General features: G+C 47.0%; 1 long non-coding RNA gene across 1 annotated transcript in view; it reads left to right on the forward strand.

The window, feature by feature from the left end:
• The window catches only part of LOC309857831, a 107,285-nt gene extending 95,018 nt beyond the window's left edge, over positions 1-12,267 (forward strand). The window contains exons 2-3 of the long non-coding RNA XR_014307934.1: positions 2,216-2,376; positions 12,166-12,267. This is a non-coding gene — a long non-coding RNA (uncharacterized lncRNA). The remainder of the gene's footprint in view (positions 1-2,215; positions 2,377-12,165) is intronic.
• Positions 12,268-18,629: the final 6,362 nt, after the last annotated feature.

The following is an 18,629-nucleotide window of genomic DNA, read 5'->3' on the forward strand; positions in this document are numbered from 1 at the left end:
TCCCTAACTGCTCTCTCTTCCAGCCTCACCGCACTGACTGCTAGCATCTCCTGTCGTACTTGTGGTACCCTCTTAAAAACTTCATGGGAGCTAGATTGTTAGGCTTTTTAAGAACTTTCTCACAATTCAGGCTTGAACCAGTGAGTCAAACTCAAGTAATATTCCCACAAGTATGTGTGAAAGATAAACACTTGAGTGAGTATTATTTATCTCTAAGGGAGCTACTTTGAGGCTCCTCCTTGAGGCTTCAGTACTGGTTTACACTCCTTAAGCCCTGGGACTTCGAGAAAATTCCAGCATTATTGGAAAAGATGCTTGGCTCCTTTCAGGACAACATGTTTGTTTGACTGTACTGGTTAAGAAGTGATACTTTTATGTTTATAATCAGTTCTGCTTCTTAATGAAGCTCTCTTGCAATATTCCATGAATGTTTCCTGATTAGAGGTAGAAAGAAGAGAAAAGAAAGAGGCAGTGAATTATTTCTTATTTATAAGCAAAAATACGAGGTGATTAAATAAATATGCATGAAAGGGAAAGCATTAAACTATTTTAGCACATTGAGAGGCTTTCTTAACAAGTCTAAGGTACTTCCTGAGGAAAATGTCATAAATTTTTATAACACTCAAGAACTGTTATCATCCTCGCTTTCTAAGGTCTGGAGTTAAAACCCTATTTCTGGATATCCCACAGACAATCAAGGTAGAATCCAGGCCTCACTTCCAAATCCCATGACTTTGGGGCTTAACACCAGGTTTGATATACTAACGTGTATAATGGAAGCCGGCCCTGGTTGCCCTAGAGGGCCCAGCTCTCCTGACGGAGGGGGACATCACACATGGAAGCAAGCTCTCCACCCATTAGAATAAAGAGAGACACCACGGCCCTCTGCTGCTCTCCACTAAGAGTCTTCTTTGGGTGTCTAAGTCTTCTCTTATTCATGGCAAAAAGTAAACGCTTCTGGAAAGCAGATACAAAACTTTGTCAGCCTAGAATGAATTCATTACGGGTGAGTCTATGAAAAACTTTCCTACAGGAGCTTTTCTAGAGGGGAAAGAACTACTGTCCCAGGGCAGTGCGACAGAGTAGAAAGACTGCAAGAAGAGGAGACAAGAGAGGAGGCAAAACTCTGACTTTGTAATTGTGGGAGCCCTTTACTGTGTGCGGATGACCATCGGCATCACCCAGGCGGGGTCTTCTCTGAATCGTGCACTGCAAGTGGGTGGGGCTGCGAGACGGAGTAGAGGGGTGGGGGTGGGGAGTGAAAAAGCCTGGTCCTAGGATCCCGATCATGATCTCAGGGTTCTAGGATGGAGGCCCACATCAGGCTCTCTGCTTAGCAGGGAGCCTGCTTCCCTTCTTCTCTCTCTGCCTGCCTCTCTGCCTACTTGTGATCTCTGTCTGTCAAATAAATAAATAAAATCTTAAAAAAAAAAAAAAAAGATTAGTACACCGCTAATACCTGTACAGAGGCAAGTATTACCTAGCTCTTCTTTAAATGCCTCAGCACATATTTGTGGAGATACACATGCATTTACCATTATCTCGATTTTCATAAATGGGATCATGCTGTATGTGTAGTAACAACTAACATTTTTGGGGTGTAACCATATGTCCTTAATATGCGTATCTTGTTTTAGTCTCCTAATTGCCCTGCAAGTACAATCTGTACCCCCATTATAGAGAGAGGAAGAAAAGGCACATAGAAAGTAAGTGGCTTGGCCAGGGTCACGTGGCTGGGAAGTGGTAGAGCCAGGGTTTGAGCCCCAGGTCTGGTTGTAGAACTCTCGCTTATGACCAAGTCAGGCCATCTCTCCTGTTCTATAACATTTCTTATTTAAAAATGTCTTTTGGTGTGCCTGGGTGACTCTGTCAGTTGTGTCCAACTTTTGGTTTCAGCTCAGGTCATGATCTCAGGGTCATGAGATTGAGCCCAGAGTAGGGCTTTGTACTCAGCGGGTAGTCTGCTTGAGATTCTCTCTCTCTCTCTCCTTCTGCCCCTCCCCCTCTCATACATATGCGCACATCTGAGTGTGCTTTCTCTAAAATAAATAATAAATAGATCTTTTTAAAAAATGTCTTTTGTAAATATATTTCCTTGTCAGTTCATCTCATCCCTTTAAATGGCTACATAATGTATAACATTCCATTCATATGCTCTGTGTTTTACTTAATCATTTCCTATTGACCTTTAGACCATTGCTTATTTTTCCCTCAGCATGCTGCAATAAATGTCCTCCATCTACGTACGTGGGTCTATATGCACACGTACACACTCCTAGACCTGATTGCTGGATGAGACCTTGTGCATCCTACAACCTGTGATCGATTACTGCCAGAGTGCCTGCAATTTACGCTCTCATCATCTGCGTGTGAAAGGTACCGATTGCCCCCCAAAAGAACACTGGATATGGTCAGTTGTAGAGTTTTGGGTTAGCAGAGAGATTTTAAGTCCTCATCATGCTTTATCCCTTTCCCTCAAAGAGCTAGGAGAGGAGGAGGTCATGCTGGGGGTTACAGAAGTCCAGGTACTTGGACTCCTAGACCCACACCCCCAGCCCCTTTCCTCAGTGCTTGCATCACCCCCACACACACCACTTCCACCAAGAACAAACTGGAGTGTTTTTTTTTTAACTCTATAAATTTATTTAATTGGGTTAATTATTTAAATTGGGGGACTAAACACTTATAGCAAAATATGCGAAGTGCCCCCTGCCTAAGTGCACAGCTTGATTTATTTTACACATGTAATTGACCTGTGACTACCACCAAAGCCACATACAGGACATTTCTAGCACCTCAGAAGCCCTCCATACTCCCTAGCTCTCTCCCCAAGTGTCCATTATTAGCTTGACTTCTGTCAGTATGGATTAGGTTTGCCTATTTCTTTTTTTATTATTTAAGATTATTTATTTATTTATGTATATGAGAGAGAGCATGAGCTGGGGTGGGGGTTGGAGGGTAAGGGCAGAGGGAGAGGGAGAGGGAGACTGCCTGCTGAACAGGATGCCAAGCACCCGGCTCCATCCCCAGGACCCTGGGATTATGACCGGAGCCAAAGGCAGACTCTTAACCGACTGAGCCATCCAGCTGCCCACACCTATTTCTTAACTTTATATAAATAGAATATGTCCTCTCCATGTCTGGTTTTTATCATTGAATATTGTGTGTGAGATTTGTTTACGTTGTCACAGGACTAGGTTTCTTGTTATCTTCATGACTATGTATATTTCATTGCATGGATATAGGATAATTTATCCATTTGTATTGTTTCTAATTTGGAGCTATTCTTGCACATCTTTTGATCAATGTATTGGGCATAAATGAAGAATGGAATTACTGGGTCATAGGGCTCGTATGTTGTTTCAGTAGATCCTTCCAGCCAGTTTTCTAAGGTGGTTGCACATATTTGCATGACCACAGGCAGAGCTGGTAGTCAGCTTCATTCTGCACCTCACTAACACTTTGTATTGTCAGTCTTTCCAAAACATGTGTACCATTCTGGTGTGAGTGTATAGATACTACATTGCGGTTTTGATTTGCATTTCTTTAGTGACTAATGAGATTGAACACCTTTTCCTATGTTGATGGCCATTTGGATATTTTCCTCTGGTATGCATTCAGTATTTTTGTAATATTTCTTTGGGTTATCTGCCTTTTTTCTGACTGATTTGTAAGAATTCTTTATGTATTTTAAATCTGAGTTTTTTTATCGGGACATGAATTGCAAATATATTCTCCCACATTGTGGCTTGCCTCCTTGTGTTCTTAGTGAAAGCTTTTAATGGGAAGAAATTCTTAATTTTAATATAACCCAATTTATTAATTTTTAAATCAGCTTTCTTTGTGCATGCTTACAAACACGTTGGCTATCCAAAGTCATGAAGATATTCTGCTATATTAGCTTATAGAACTTTATGATTTACCTATCATAACTAAATCTAAAATCCAACTGGAATTGGTTTTATTAATCGCATAAGGGAAGGATAAAATTGATTTCTGTCTTATATGAATATCCAGTACCCCCAGGCCCAGTTGATTGGCTAGAACAGTCTTTGCCAAGACACTGTCATAAATCAAGTGACCATATAGGTGATAATCTGTTTCTGGACCTCCCATCCTTTTTCTCTGCTCTGTTGTTTTTTTTGTTTTTTTCCCCCTTGGGCCAACACCATGTTTTCTGAATTATATAGCATTGTAATAAACTTGGTATTCAATAGTGTAAACTTTCCAGTTTTGTCCCTCAAAACTGTCTTTGCTATTCTTGGCCCTTTGCACTTCCATATAAAATTTAGAATCAGCTATTTTTTTAAAATTTTTTATTTTTTATAAACGTATATTTTTATCCCCAGGGGTACAGATCTGTGAATCACCAGGTTTATACATTTCACAGGACTCACCATAGCACATACCCTCCCCAATGTCCATAACCCCACCCCCCTTCTCCCAACCCCCCTAGAATCAGCTAATTTTTACAGAAAATGGCAGGTGTTTTAGGTAGAATTGCATTGAATCTACTGGTTCACCCTGGGGAAAACTGGGGAGAAAACTGTAGTCTTTATGATATCCAATCTTTGTCTCAATATATGAAGGTGAGCTATCTCTCCATTTATTTAGGTTTTCTTGAATTTCTCTCAATATTTGTAGTTGTTGGTGTAGAGATACTGAATACCTTTAGTTCCTAGATATTTGACTTTTTAATTCTATTTAAATGTCATTTTAAATCTTAATTTTATAATTGTTTGTTGCTATAAATACAACTGAGTTTTTAAAAAATTAAAACCCAGTATACTTAAGAAATATACTTATTTATCCTAATACTTAATCACTATGTTCAAAATAATTTCTTTTTTTAAAGATTTTATTTATTTATTTGAGAGAGAGAGAGAGAGAAAGAGGGAGAATGAGAGAGAGATCAGTGGGAGAAGCAGACTCCCTGCTGAGCAGGGAGCCCGATGTAGGACTTGATCCCCGGACTCCAGGTTCACAACCCAAGCCAAAGGCAGTTGCTCAACCAACTGAGCCACCCAGGTGCCCCAAAATAATTTCTTAAAAAAGTTATTTATGTATCAATTTGTTTTTCTTGCCTTATTACACCTGCTAGGACCTCCAATAACAGAATGAATAGAAGTGGTGAGAGCAGACTTCTTTGTTTCCCTCCTGGTATCAGAGGGAAAGACATCAATATTTGACCATTGACTGCAGTGTTTGCTGATGGCATTTTTAGAGTTAGCCTTTAGCATATTAAGGAAGCTCTATTCCTAATTTTCTATTTATCACAGATGAGGATTGAATTAAAGTACTCTGTATTTTACTTATTTTGTGTGTCCATTTTCTTCACTAGAATGCAACCCTTCTGAGAGCAGGGACTTTTTGTCTGCTTTGCTTCCTGTTGTTTCCATGATGCCTAGAATAAATACGTAGAGTAACATTCATGAGATTGTGGGATGACAGGAGATAATGTGTGTAACACAGCAGGCATAACATCCAAAGCACAACAGAACCTCGTGAATGGTGGCTTGTTGGTTTATTTTTCATCCTTGTTCTGACTGTGTGATCGTGCCAGGTGACTTGTGTGTAGCTCACATTCTGTCCAGGGGCGTATCTGGGGCTGTCCCCCATGAAAGGTACCAATAAGAATTGTGAAATGAGGTGTCTGTTTTAGCTCCTCAAGCACTAGAGCTTTCTGAAGCTTCCTTTCTTGCCCCCACTGGGAGTGCCACCCAGAGCAGGATTGAAGAGCCTCCCACAGGGCACACAGGTGCTGCCCATTCACATCTGGCATCTCATCACCCAAATACGGCAGGACACTTGTTTGGGTTCAGAAAAGAGCTATGGCTCCAGTGAAGATAGCTGATAGGCTGGTTTACAGTGAAGATAGCTGACAGGTATGGCTGGAGAAAGGGCTACTGAGAGCAGAAGAGTCTACCAGGAGAGCAGCTATTCCTGTGCTGTGAGGCTTGCATGAGGAGGCTGCTTCTTGAACCACTCCAGGATAAAACGAAGGAGAGACACTTTGAGACTGCTGTTGTGGTGTGTCCCTGACAAAAAGCAACAGGTCAGGAGAGCTTCTTTTCAACAGGAGAGTAGGAGCCTATGTCATTTAGAAAGCAAAAACATTAGACAAGATAAAGCACTGTTAATTACTGTTGATGAACTTCCTGAACCAGCCTGGGGTTGACCCAAATAGGACATCTTTGGTCTCGATGACACTGGTACATCAAGGAAACTGTCAAGGACCCATGATCTTGCTGTCTTTAGCCTGTCTGGTCCAAAGGACCCACAATAGCAGTATGTGTAACTTTCTCAAATTAAAACTAAAGTAAACGTGTGTAGGTCAGGGAAAGGGCTAGGGAGAGTTCTGGAAGGTTCATGTACAACTTCACCTGCCATTTTTCTCTATAAACCTATGCCTTAGAGAAGGGGTTTTCAACCTCCAAATTCTAGACACTGGGGGCCAGATAATTCATTTCTCTAGGGGCTGTCCTGTGCCTTGTAAGATGTTTGATGGCATTTCTGCTTCTACCCATCAGATGCCAGTAGCACCCCCTCCCAATCCTAACAATCAAAAATATCTCTAGACATTGTCAAATGTGCCTCTCAGGGACAAAACCGCCTCTGGTTGAGAACCAGTGCCCAAGAGAAAGTTAGCATGAGAATCTGATATTTGTTCTACCTAGAACCCAAGCCCTTCTCAAATTGAGTATCTTGTCACACTAATATGATTTAAAGCATTTCTTCTTGTGGTGTGTCCCTGACAAAAAGCAACAGGTCAGGAGAGCTTCTTTTCAACAGGAGAGTAGGAGCCTATGTCATTTCGAAAGCAAAAACATTAGACAAGATAAAGCACTGTTAATTACTGTTGATGAACTTCCTGAACCAGCCCGGGGTTGACCCAAATAGGACATCTTTGGTCTCGATGTGACGCCTGGGTGACTCAGTCAGTTAAGTGTCTGCCTTCGGCTCAGGTCATTATCCCAGGGTCCAGGGATCAAGCCCCATGTTGAGCTCCCTGCTTAGTGGGGAGTCTGCTTCTCCCTCTCTCTCTGTCCCTACTCTGCATTCGTGTTCTCGCTCTCTCTCTCTCTCTCACTGTCTCTCAAATAACTAGATAAAGTATTTAAAAAAACACAACAACAACAACAACAACAACAACAAAAACGACGTTTCTTTGGGGTACCTGCCTCGGTCATTTGGAAGAGCATGCAATCCTTCATCTCAGGGTCGTGAGTTCGAGCCCCATGTTGAATGTAGAGATTACTTAAAAAAAAAAAAAAGTAATTACTTTAAAAAAAAAGAGATTACTTAAAAAAAATACACAGGGAGAGAGAGAGAGAGGCATTTCTTCTACTACATGACTTGTGAATGTAGCCCAGACACTTTACCCAGCATAGATGAAAAGCTGGCCCATGGTGGGCTTATTGAGAGATGCTCTTGACGTGAAGAGGCACTATAAGACTCTTCAAGGAGTACTTTGACTCTATATGATCCTCACTTTATGCTTTAACTTTAGACCCAAACCTCTAAGTAGGATCTCATTCCATTGTAAGAACCCTCTGCTGCTCCTGAGATTACAAAAAAGATGGATGGAATTCTAGGCATTTTGAAAATAGAGGCATGCCAGTTGCCATTCTGGGGAAGACAGGCGTGAATGGCCGCGCAAGGAGTGAACCCAGATGTAGGGGATGTGGTCCACAAATCTCACGCGGTGGGTGAGCACATTTCGGTAAAGGCTCTGCACTTGTAACAAAGAGGCCACAGATCAGTGCCTTAAGGAGGACAGATGCCTATTTCCCACTTGTAATAGTCTCCACACTGCGAGACCAGCTCTATAAAATGAATTAGAGCTTTGACTCCTACTGACAAGGACCCAGATTCCTGCCTTGTGACCCTGCCGTCTCCTAGTGTGTCGTTGCTGGCTGCATGATTGAAGCCAGATCAGGAAATGTCACGGAAGGGGAAAGAGGGTCCAGGGCAGCAAATTCCTTCTTGAGCATGTGAGGCAGGAGTGGCACATACCTCTTGTGTTCACATTCCGTGGATGACAACCAGCTATGCGGCCGCACCCTGCCACAAGGAAGGCCGGGATGTGTCTACAGGACTTCAGTTGTGGGGTCATGTCCCCAGAAAGAAGGGGTGAGCAGATCGGGGTGGGAGAACAGGGACCCATGTCTACCAAATGAGGAATTCCAGTTTAAATTCGGAAGTGGTGAATTTCCACTTAATGTACTAATTAATCTAAAATGAATGTGGTTTTTTTCATAATCTCTCTAGATTGTACTTGATCTCCTCAGCCTTTCCACATATTCCTTGATTTGGGACCAAAGATTTGTTTAAAGACAGGCATCTACCTTTTCCCAAAACACAGTCCTGGGGGAAGAGAGGAAACTGTCTAAGGGCCCTGGGTTTTTGAGAGATGAGGGAGTGCCAACCTGGTAAGGTCAGGCACCTCCCTGGTGGGGATGGTCCTGCTGGTGACACAGCACTAGGACTGTGGGAACGCCAACAATGGGCAGCCTGACATTTTTTCTACCTCCCTAAAGAATGTCTGCGTGGAAGGAATTCATGATCTTCCCAACTTCCTCCTCTTCCCATATCTGGCAGTTAGAGCTAAGTGTGCATAATGCAAAGACCCAGGAAAAATAATAAAACAAGAATGAAGGGGCTTCCGTTGTGGTGGGTTTTTGGTTCAGGTTCCTGAGCAAAGTCTACAGACCTACACCTGGCCAGGCTGAGGAAAGGGACAGAAATGAGCTCTCCCTTGTGAGAGAGGAGCCCTGTGAGGCTCCTGGGCAGCCTCAGAAAGAGTAACCAAAGGAAGGGGTCTGTGGAGGAAAGGAGGGCAGAGGGAGAGAGCAGGACCTACAAAGCCAGAGTAGCTGAGGGCAGCACAGCCTGGCCCCGGGGCTTGCGTTTACCATGGGGAATGTTGGCCCTGATTTCATGCAGAGTCAAGTCTCCCTTAGGTTAAGTAAACTGTTAGTGATCCTGCTCACCATTCTCCTAGGGCCAGTTCTCGCCCCGTCATCTGCCACTGGGAGTACCCAGAGGACGGGAGAAGGAGAGATGTGTCCAGTCTGTGATGAGCTATGAATGTTTGCTGATCTGGACACCCAGAAGTTCCGATGTAATGGGTGTGGATGGAGACCCCAGCAGCAGTCTTTCTAAATGTGTAGCCACTGGGGCGCCTGGGTGGCTCAGTGGGTTAAAGCCTCTGCCTTCGGCCCAGGTCATGATCCCAGCGTCCTGGGATCGACCCCCACATCGGGCTCTTTGCTCGGCGGGGAGCCTGTTTCCTCCTTTCTCTCTCTCTGCCTGCCTCTCTGCCTACTTGTGATCTCTGTCAAATAAATTTAAAAAAAGTCTTTATAAATGTGTAGCCACTGGTATGGAGGAGGACCTCAAGGGATCTGTTAGCCCAATGAGAAAGGCTGGGACGTTTTAAGAATCAGGAAACCATCTCAAAAGTGAGATGATTTGCATAAGATCATCATAGACTAGTCATTGGATTCTTGTCCAGAAATCGAAATTTAACTGCCCTGCAGGGAGGAGAAAGTGTTTTTCGGAATGGATTCGCCAGTTGTCCCTGCCTGTGTGGTTTCTAAGGATAATATAATTTCATTTTACTCTTGCAAAAGGGACTGAGGGAAGGCCATCTGAGTACGTGGGGCCCTACCTATGTTCTCTGTGCACCTCACGCAGGTGAGCCTGTGTTCGGGGAGGGGGTGGTGGTGAGGACAATCACTGCTTGAAACGTTTCCAGTGTGTGAATGTTTATGCCACATGGTTTTGGTCTCTCAAGGAAGCTCAGCCGTTAGACATTTTTGTCTCGTTTTTTTCTTGTCTGGTGTAAAGCTAGGGTCTCTCCACTATGGAGAATCCAACTCTCCCCTTCTGCTCTCAGTCACTAGCCCCTTTTTCCCCCAAGAAAATATCACCTCAGGCCCAAAAGCAAGCTGTGTGGTGCAAAGCAGGGGACATCTAAACCAGCAAACCAAGTTTGCACAAGAATTTTTCCTACTTGAGACATCTTGTGGCCATCAGAGGACATTTGGGTACAATTAGGGAAATAATTTTGTGTCGTAGCAAGACCCAAACTGCTGCAGACCCTCATGAAGTGTGGGGCCCCTTATCTGTAGACAGAGGACTCTTCCCACAACCGCCTGAGGAAGTCAAGCCTGGGAACTGTTGCTGCCTGGGTGACGGGGCGGGGAGAGTTAAGCCAAGGAACACTATCACATTTGCAGTGTTAAAGCAGGGGCAAGTGTTGTGCACACGCATCGTCACTCCCCCCCCCACACACACACAACACAGCTCACTACAACACTACAGGACATGCACAGCCCGAGCACATGTAACCCACACTCATGCAACACACACTCGTGCACTCATGCAACACACACTCGTGCAAAGTGCACAGCACATGTAACACACTCATGCAGTGCATATACACAGCGCATGCAGGTCTAACACACTCTCATGCGACTCGTGCATGCACCCCACCCCCCTGGAGCCCAAGTTGCTTCTTAGGGAGCTCACTGAGCATTGGCAGTAACCCGCCGGCAGGGGACAGTATTGCAAAGGCTTTGGGAGGAGCAGGACTTTGCATCCGGAGGCGGCCAGCGCGGAGGGTTCACTTTACAGCTCTGGCCAACTGATCCTCTGCCCAGTGGCAGGCATTGTGCGCGGTGCGACGGGCAGCGGGCAGTGAAGACAACGGGAACGTCTCTTGCTTCGAGACTGAGCTTCCTTCTGAAGCTCTCAAGTTCGGGGCTGCGCCCCGAGCAGAGCCGGTGCGAGGCCGCCTGACTCTGGCGCAGGCATGGGGTAGTAGAGCTGCGCCTCCCATCCAGCCCCGCACTCCACAGCGGGGTGAGATTAGGCGAGCCGCTTAATCTCCGCCCCTTTTCTGGAACACGAAAGGGGCGCATAGCGCTGCAGCATCCATGGAAATTCCGTGTGAGCAACAAGTGCAAGCCACACTGGTGACCTTAAACTCTCTAGCAGTGCTGTTGAAGTGAAAGAAATAGGTACAATTCATGTTAATCTTGTATTTCATTTAACCCACTGTATCAGAGTAATATTTCAATGTGTAATGCAAAAATACTGAGCTATTTTACATTTGTTTCTTGCATGAAGCCTTCCCATCTGAGATTCAGTTTCCACTTAGAACACATCTTGGGACAGGCCCCATCATCGGTGGTGGCCCGTGCTCACCATGCTGCACAGGTTGGCCTGAGGCCTTGGAGGGCATAGATCAGCATTACAAAATTCCCCACACCTGAAACAACATACAACAAACAGATACGGAGCCCAGACTGCACTGTGTCGATTCTATTTTGTCAGAAGCCTGAGATGGTCATCAGACACCAGATGCCAGCCTAGCCCTTTTTGTATACCTGTGTGTGAATGCTCATCCTTCTCTTCACACACATATGCACACACACACAGATACATAGCCAGCACAAATATACGCACACACAGACACATACAAACACACACACATATACTATACATAGATATACACACAAACACACGTAGAAATATATACACACATACAGACACACAAATACATACACACACAGGTATACAAAAAGATACACACACACACACAATGTTTGGAACCTAAAGAGGTTCATCAGACTTCCCTTTTTTAAAAAACAAAAAACAAAGGGATGGAAGAGAGAATCAAACTTCCGCGTTTCTGCCTAACTGGCCTTTCAGCCCCTTTACTTGGGGGACCCCTGTGTCCCCGAGGGGAGCTCCATGCTGCTCTCGGCAGATGCTCCTCCTCTGCTCCTGCTCTGGCTGCCTCTTATCATGCCCTTCCAGGCCCCTCAGGGGCCAACTCCCTCCCCCACCCCCCACTACCCCACCCTCAACCTTACCCTGGCCCCCCCACTGTGCCCACAGGCTGGGGTGGGGTGTGCTGGTGATTTTTCAGGGTTCCCAGGCATTTCCATAGTGGAGAGAGCCCTGCCCCGGGCACAGGTGTCCATCCAGGTGTGGGGCTGCTGCAACCCCAGGGAGGCTATGCTGACAGAAACCCCCTGTACTTTGGGCAAGAGGATAATAAAACAAGATCCCACTGAAACCCCTTGTTCTCTGTAGGGAAGCGGATAATAACATAAAAGCAAACACACAGTAACCCCTAGTCATCCCCTCCAGGTTTGGGAAGAGAAGAGAGCTTTGGAGCAAGGAGTGTATTCACTTAAGCTTGAGATGGAAGGTGTCTCCTCTGCCATGGTGTCAGCGGGACCCGAAAGTGTCCCCACACTTCCCGAGCCTCTGGTGCTTCGCCTGCAGAATGGGAATGAAAATACTGCCATGCCTGCTGCACAGGGAGCTGGAAAGGACACGTGGGCTCATGCTGGTTCACAACAAGGAGGGTCTGGGACTGCGGCCTTCCTTGGAAGTTAGCCAGGGAGCCTGCCGGATCCACGGCTGCCAGTGGAAGACACCAGACTCAGGTCAGAGATGAATTCCTGTGCTCTTCACAGCTCTAGCAGCGGGCAGGTGGCAGCGCTTCTTACCCCATCCCCAAACTCCAGGTCCCACAGGGCCATATGAGGCCTGCCAAGGGACAGGACCCTGAGTTCAGGAAGCCCGCTGCGTTGACCCTGGGCAGTGAGCCCATCCGAGCTCTGCCCCACTGGGACATATTCTCTTCCTTCTCCTGTGCAGTAAACAGACCTGCCTTATGTGCAGACAGCGCTGCTTCTGTCTTCCTAGGCTGGTCACTCTGCAGACACCCTTGGAAAGCCGGTGCCAAGCAACGTCCAGAACAAGTAGTCAGCCCATCTGTGGGCACAAGGGACAGAAGGGCAGGAGACCCATGGGGAATTGTCTCCCCACAAAAGGGCTGTGTGAAGGGTGACTGGGGGACACATGGAGGATCCTGCTTCGTTGACTCTGGAAATTGCCACAGAGGAGGGCAGGAGAGGCAGAAATCACCATTTTGCCACTTGTCTGGCTTGAGAGCCTGGGGTAGGAAGGGGTTAAGTATTTGCCCATGGCCCCCCAGCCCCTTGGTGAACTGGCATGTCTAACACTGAGAAGTCTAGACTCCAGGCCACTGGCAAGCTGGTCTCTCAATCATTCATGCCCACTACAATCTACAAATTGTAACGCCCGGGAGCGCTCGGCAGTCACCGCCGTTAGAATATTCTGAAGCTTCCAAGGCAGAGCTCATTTGAAAACAAGTGATATGGGCACGAAATAAGTGGGCTCTGTTCTGGGTTATCAGAATGATTTGTGGGGCTGCCCTGACCTGCCAACTTTCGTGTCAGAAGGATAAGCCAGAGCTCACAGACACCCAGGAGCAGTCAGGCCCCAGGGGGATGTGCGAGGTGAGCCTGCCTGGGGAGGAGTGGGAGCAGTGGGCCTGTGCAGTAGGGGTGGGGGTAGGGTGTCTCACTGCGCCCCCTAGGGGCGGGGAAGGGGTTTGTGTAGGAGCAGGCCGGCTCTGTGTTTTCAGGGGGCTCTTGCCCCGTGGGGTCCTCTTTCTGGTCCACCAGTATGATGGCCAGTTAACCCTGGTTGGACAGGTCCTGGGCCAAGCCCTTCTCATGCATCGTCTTTATGTAATCCTCACGAGATCCATGTCTATGGTGACATGCTCGAGTCACACAACTTCTGTTCATCAAAGGCCTATCCACGAAGGGTTCCAGCCAAGGACTTGTGGCGTCTCTGCACATTTTTACAAGTAGGGGGCCAGGACAGAACCTCTTAAAAGCCTTTCCTCTGTGCCAGCCCGTCTCAGCAAAGTTCCTCAACCTAGATCTGTAGATGAGCTTCTCTGTGGACTCTGTTCGCAGGAAAAGCTGCAGCCACTGTCACGTCGCGGAGGGGTATTGGGAGGGGGCCAGGAAGCAACTCTGTCCTTGGCGTGAATGTACACTGCCCTCTTGTGTTCAAAGCGCAGCGGGACATCTCAGCTTGGGCTGCACAGCTGCCCCTGGTCTTGCCTGGAAGTTCCCAGCAGAGACCCCACTTTCTCACTCAGAAGAACGAACCCCTTCCCAGCGGGCTGTCCCACCCCGACAACGAGGCCCCCGCCCAGCCATCCTCTGCAGGTTCAGCTCTACAAGAAAGGATTTTTCTCTGGGGGGACTCTCGTTTGCTGTTGGCTACAGCCTCCGCAGAGGCCCTTTATCCCAGTGGCCAATGGTGTGTTGATGTTGAACTATATATTTTTTAAAGATTTTATTTATTTATTTGACAGACAGAGATCACAAGTAGGCAGAGAGGCAGGCAGAGAGAGAGGAAGGGAAGCAGGCTCCCTGCTGAGCAGAGAGCCTGATGCGGGGCTCCATCCCAGGACCCTGAGATCATGACCTGAGCCGAAGGCAGCGGCTTAACCACTGAGCCACCCAGGCGCCCCGATGTTGAACTGTTTTCAGCTTGGATTCCACAAACCTCAATTATATTTCCTATTCTCTCCCATGTGACCTAGAAACATATCTCCAAAGACAATAATCTGTACGCTAAGGAATACAGCAACCCCTTGTGTTAAGATTTTAGAAAATGGGGACGCCTGGGTGGCTCAGTTGGTTAAGCAGCTTGGCTCAGGTCATGATCCCAGCGTCCTGGGATCGAGTCCCACATCGGGCTCCTTGCTTGGCTGGGAGCCTGCTTCTCCCTCTGCCTCTGCCTGCCATTCTGTCTGCCTGTGCTCGCTCTCTCCCTCTCTCTCTCTGACAAATAAATAAAATCTTAAAAAAAAAAAAGATTTTAGAAAATGTTCAAGAGTACCAAATGCAGAGGAGCCCTCTAATCTTTTACCCTTTGAAGAAGTGCAAGAGGACAAGTCTGAGTTCAACTCGACCTCCAGGAATAAATGGGGGTGAGGGTACGGGGGGAGACTTCTCAAGGCAGCAGGCCTAGATTGATCTAGCACTCATGTTTCCATAACGGACTCAGGGTCAGAGGGCAAGGAGAGGATGTCTTGAGTATACCCCATCTCCAGAAGATTCTTGATATTCCTGAAGGCCCTGACCTCAGGTACACACTCCCCTCAAATGCAATGGTATATAAGTAAAAAAGGTAATTAGCCCGTGTCCCAATCAGCAGGACTACCATTGTCATGCTGTGTAACAAGTGACCACCAGCTCTTCAGGAGCATACCCCAGTGAACATTTGTTTTTCTCACGCATCTGTGGGATAGCTGGGCTGACCCTACTTCAAGCTGTGTGTGGCCCACCTCTCCATGTCTCTCATGTTTCCAGAAGGAAGAGCTGTCTAGGGCATAGTCTCCTGGCAATGGGAGAAGCCCAAAAGGGAAAACCCAACCACGTGCACACCTTTTAAGTCTTTGTTCAGATCACATCTGCTGATATATCATTGGCCAAAGCAGGCCGTGCAGCCAAGCCTCGAATCAATGGCAGGGATTTATTCTCTGCCATCAGAGTGTGCCCTGGGGAGGGGGGAGTGGAGATTAGAGAATGAACATTTGTTCAACCATAATCCAAATGACTGCACCCCTTTGGTTCGTAATATGCCTTTGACTCAATCAGCAGGTGGGATAGACAGACCTATGTGGAGGCAGATGCTGGGCCGACTCGCTGGTGGGTAACCTTTAAAAAAAAAAAAAGATTTTATTTATTTCTTTATTTGACAGAAAGACATAATGAGAGAGGGAACACAAGGAGGGGGAGTGGGAGAGGGAGAAGCAGGCTTGCCTCTGATGCAGGGCTCCGAACCGGGACCCTGGGATCATGACCTGAGCTGAAGGCAGACACTTAATTTCGGAGCCACCCAGGCATCCCTGGTGGGTAACCTCTTCTTCTGCATCAGCTTCAAATAGGATGGTTTATTTATGACCACTTGCTGCTCTTCATACAGACCATTCAAGAAGGCTCAAAACTAGGCAGGCCAACTTGCCAAAGGCTCCGGGATGGTGGTTTCCTTGGGCCGAGGTTTCTCCATCCAGGCAGGTGCTCAGGGTTGTCAAAGTGGAGTTGTCTATGGAGACACTCCTCTGTGAGACTCCTGGCTCTCATCCCAGAGCTCATGCCTCGAACTGGGCGGCCTGGCACAGGGTCTCCCATATGCCACGAGCAAGGCCTATTGGAGAAACCTGCTCTGGGAAACCACATTTTAGTTGCATAAGAAGGTGTTTTCTTTCTACTGTATGAAATACCAGGATCTGTGCGATGGTTCTGTGACTTTGAAACTTTTTTGGAATTAGAAAAAACTGAAACCATCCACTGGAGGCAGTCAAACTTAAGAAAAGATGGCCTAATGTAGGAGCACCTGGGTGGCTCAGAGAGCCTGCTTCCCCTCACCTTCTGCCTGCCTCTCTACCTACTTGTGATCTCTCTCTCTCTATCAAATAAATAAATAAGTTTTTTTTTTTTAAAGATGGTCTATCGTCAATGAAATAACAAATTCTGCAAAACTTCAGCTTAATTTTTTTTCATGGTACATACAGCCTTACAGATGTGAGATAGATCTGAACCAGAGATAATATGGGCACAATTATAACTGCAACAGAGAATCTTCCGTGTAACAGAACTTTTTTTAAGAAAGTCATTTAAAAATAGTGGATATACCGTGTGGCCCATCTGCATGACTCTGTCCAAGTTTGTGTGCAGGGCTTCCAGAAGGCAGAAATAACTCTCTCAGCAGCTTGCCTGTGTTCTTCAGAGTCAAAAACCAAAAAAATCAGACCCCATGGCAAAATTATGAAGCTGTCCAAACAAATCCTCTCAGGCCCCGGGCTGACCTGTCATCTTCTTTTCCCGAGAGCGACCACAAGTTTCCCTTTGCTTTCTGACTTACTTGCTCAGGTTCAAGGTGAAACATTGAGGATTAATGTTCTCTTTCTGCCAAACAAATTGTTTCCTAATACAGCAGTTGAAAAGAGCAGTCTTACTGTCTTCCGTTATTTCTGTCAGCATATAGGAACAGCTGAGCTGGATGACTTGGAGGTCTCTGGTGAGGCTGTATTCAAGATGTCAGCTGTGGTGTCTGGAAGGCCCCCCTGGGGCTAGAAGGTTCCTCTTCCAGGGAACTCCCTCCCGAGGCTGGAAGCTACCAGCAAGAGGCCTCAGTTCCACCACATGGCACCCTCGCCAGGGCCTCAGGCTTGTCCTTTCTGACAGAACAGCAAGCTTCCCTCAAAGTGAGGCACCCAAGAGAGCAGGCTGGACACTGCCGTGTGTTCTTTATGGTCTAGCTTCAGAGTTCACACACCGTAAGTCTTTCACCATGCCTTTGGTTACAAAGTTCAGCCTTCCTTAAAGTGGGAGAAGACTCATAAGCCCAGGAATAACTTAGGGCAACGATTACTGTGGGGGCCATTTTGGAGGCCTCCAACTCACTGGGGCCTTTTAAAAAGAAATCCCTTTCTCCTTTTAAAATGGAAATGAATCTAATATCAATTATTGACCCAGGCTCATCGAGTGGATAGATTTCAGAGTGCATATCAGGTGACAATTGCATTGACCAGCACTGGGTCTTATCCCTAGTTGTAATAAAAGGTTTTGTTGTACTGAAAGGATGGAGGCCTGTGCCAAGAGCAGTGGGCATGGACACTGGGGCTGTCACTTCCTGCTGGCTTACATAAGGTTGGTTGTGAGGGGAACCAGATGGTTTCTGGAGAGAGTGAGCTGGGATGGAGGCCTTGCAGGGTCTGCTGGCTTTCTCCACTTGGGGTCCTTCGTTTGGCCCATCCTCAGGGCTCACAGGAAGGGTCGGGAAGGGCCAGCCCCAGGCTGCATGGGGAGGACAGACTCCACAGCCGGCCATGTGGGACGGTGCAGCCCTCTCAAGCCCTCTGTCCCCCTTCCCTGCACGCCGGGGACAGAGCTGGGACCTTTTCTGTGTTGCTCAGTCTCCACAGCCCTGAGGCTTCCTCCCCAGCAAGCCCCCTTGCCCCATCTGAATCGCAGAATTCCACCTACCCCGCATTAACGCAGGCAACTCTGGCCTTACCACCACCTCAGGATCCAGTTCATTTCTCTGTCCGTTTCTTCTTTCTCTCTTTTTAAAACCTTTCTTCTTTTTCCACACAATGTCAGTTTTGCTATAGAAAACACAGAAAAACAGTGTGTACGTCCATACATCCATACCCATACTCCCAGCTCCAGAGATAACAGTGGTTACCCTCTTGGTGAAAACACGTCCAGGCTTGTTTTAAATGTTGGCTGCACTATGGTATTGACTCCCCGCTCTCCGGAAACACAGCAGGGGAGCTAGTAGCCTCGGCTTCTCCCTTCCATCTCACTTCTGAAAGTTTATTGGTAACCGAGGTCATCCAGATGTGCAAGGAACTGTGTTAGGCTCTGTGGATTCCCAAGACAGACACAACACAAACCCTCAGATGCTTGTCACCTCGGATGAAGGGACAGTGACATCTGACACCCTAAGTACACTCCCTCACGGTCATTATGGTCAATGCCTTACAGGGGGAAATGCATCCCAGAGCTACCGCCCAACCTGACTTAGTCCTCCCAGGGGCAGCTCTCATGAATGACCACAGACCGGTCCCTTATAAACAGCAGGAATTGACTTCTTAGTTCAGGGGGCCAGTGTGGCTGGATGAGGGCCCTCTGCTGGGTGTTAGACTTCTTGTGTCCTCAGGTAGTAGAAGGGACAAAGGAGCCCTCTGAGTGCTCCTTTATAAAGAC

The sequence above is a fragment of the Mustela nivalis genome, assembly GCF_964662115.1.
Source record: "Mustela nivalis genome assembly, contig: HAP1_SCAFFOLD_1349, whole genome shotgun sequence".
NCBI lineage: Eukaryota > Metazoa > Chordata > Mammalia > Carnivora > Mustelidae > Mustela > Mustela nivalis.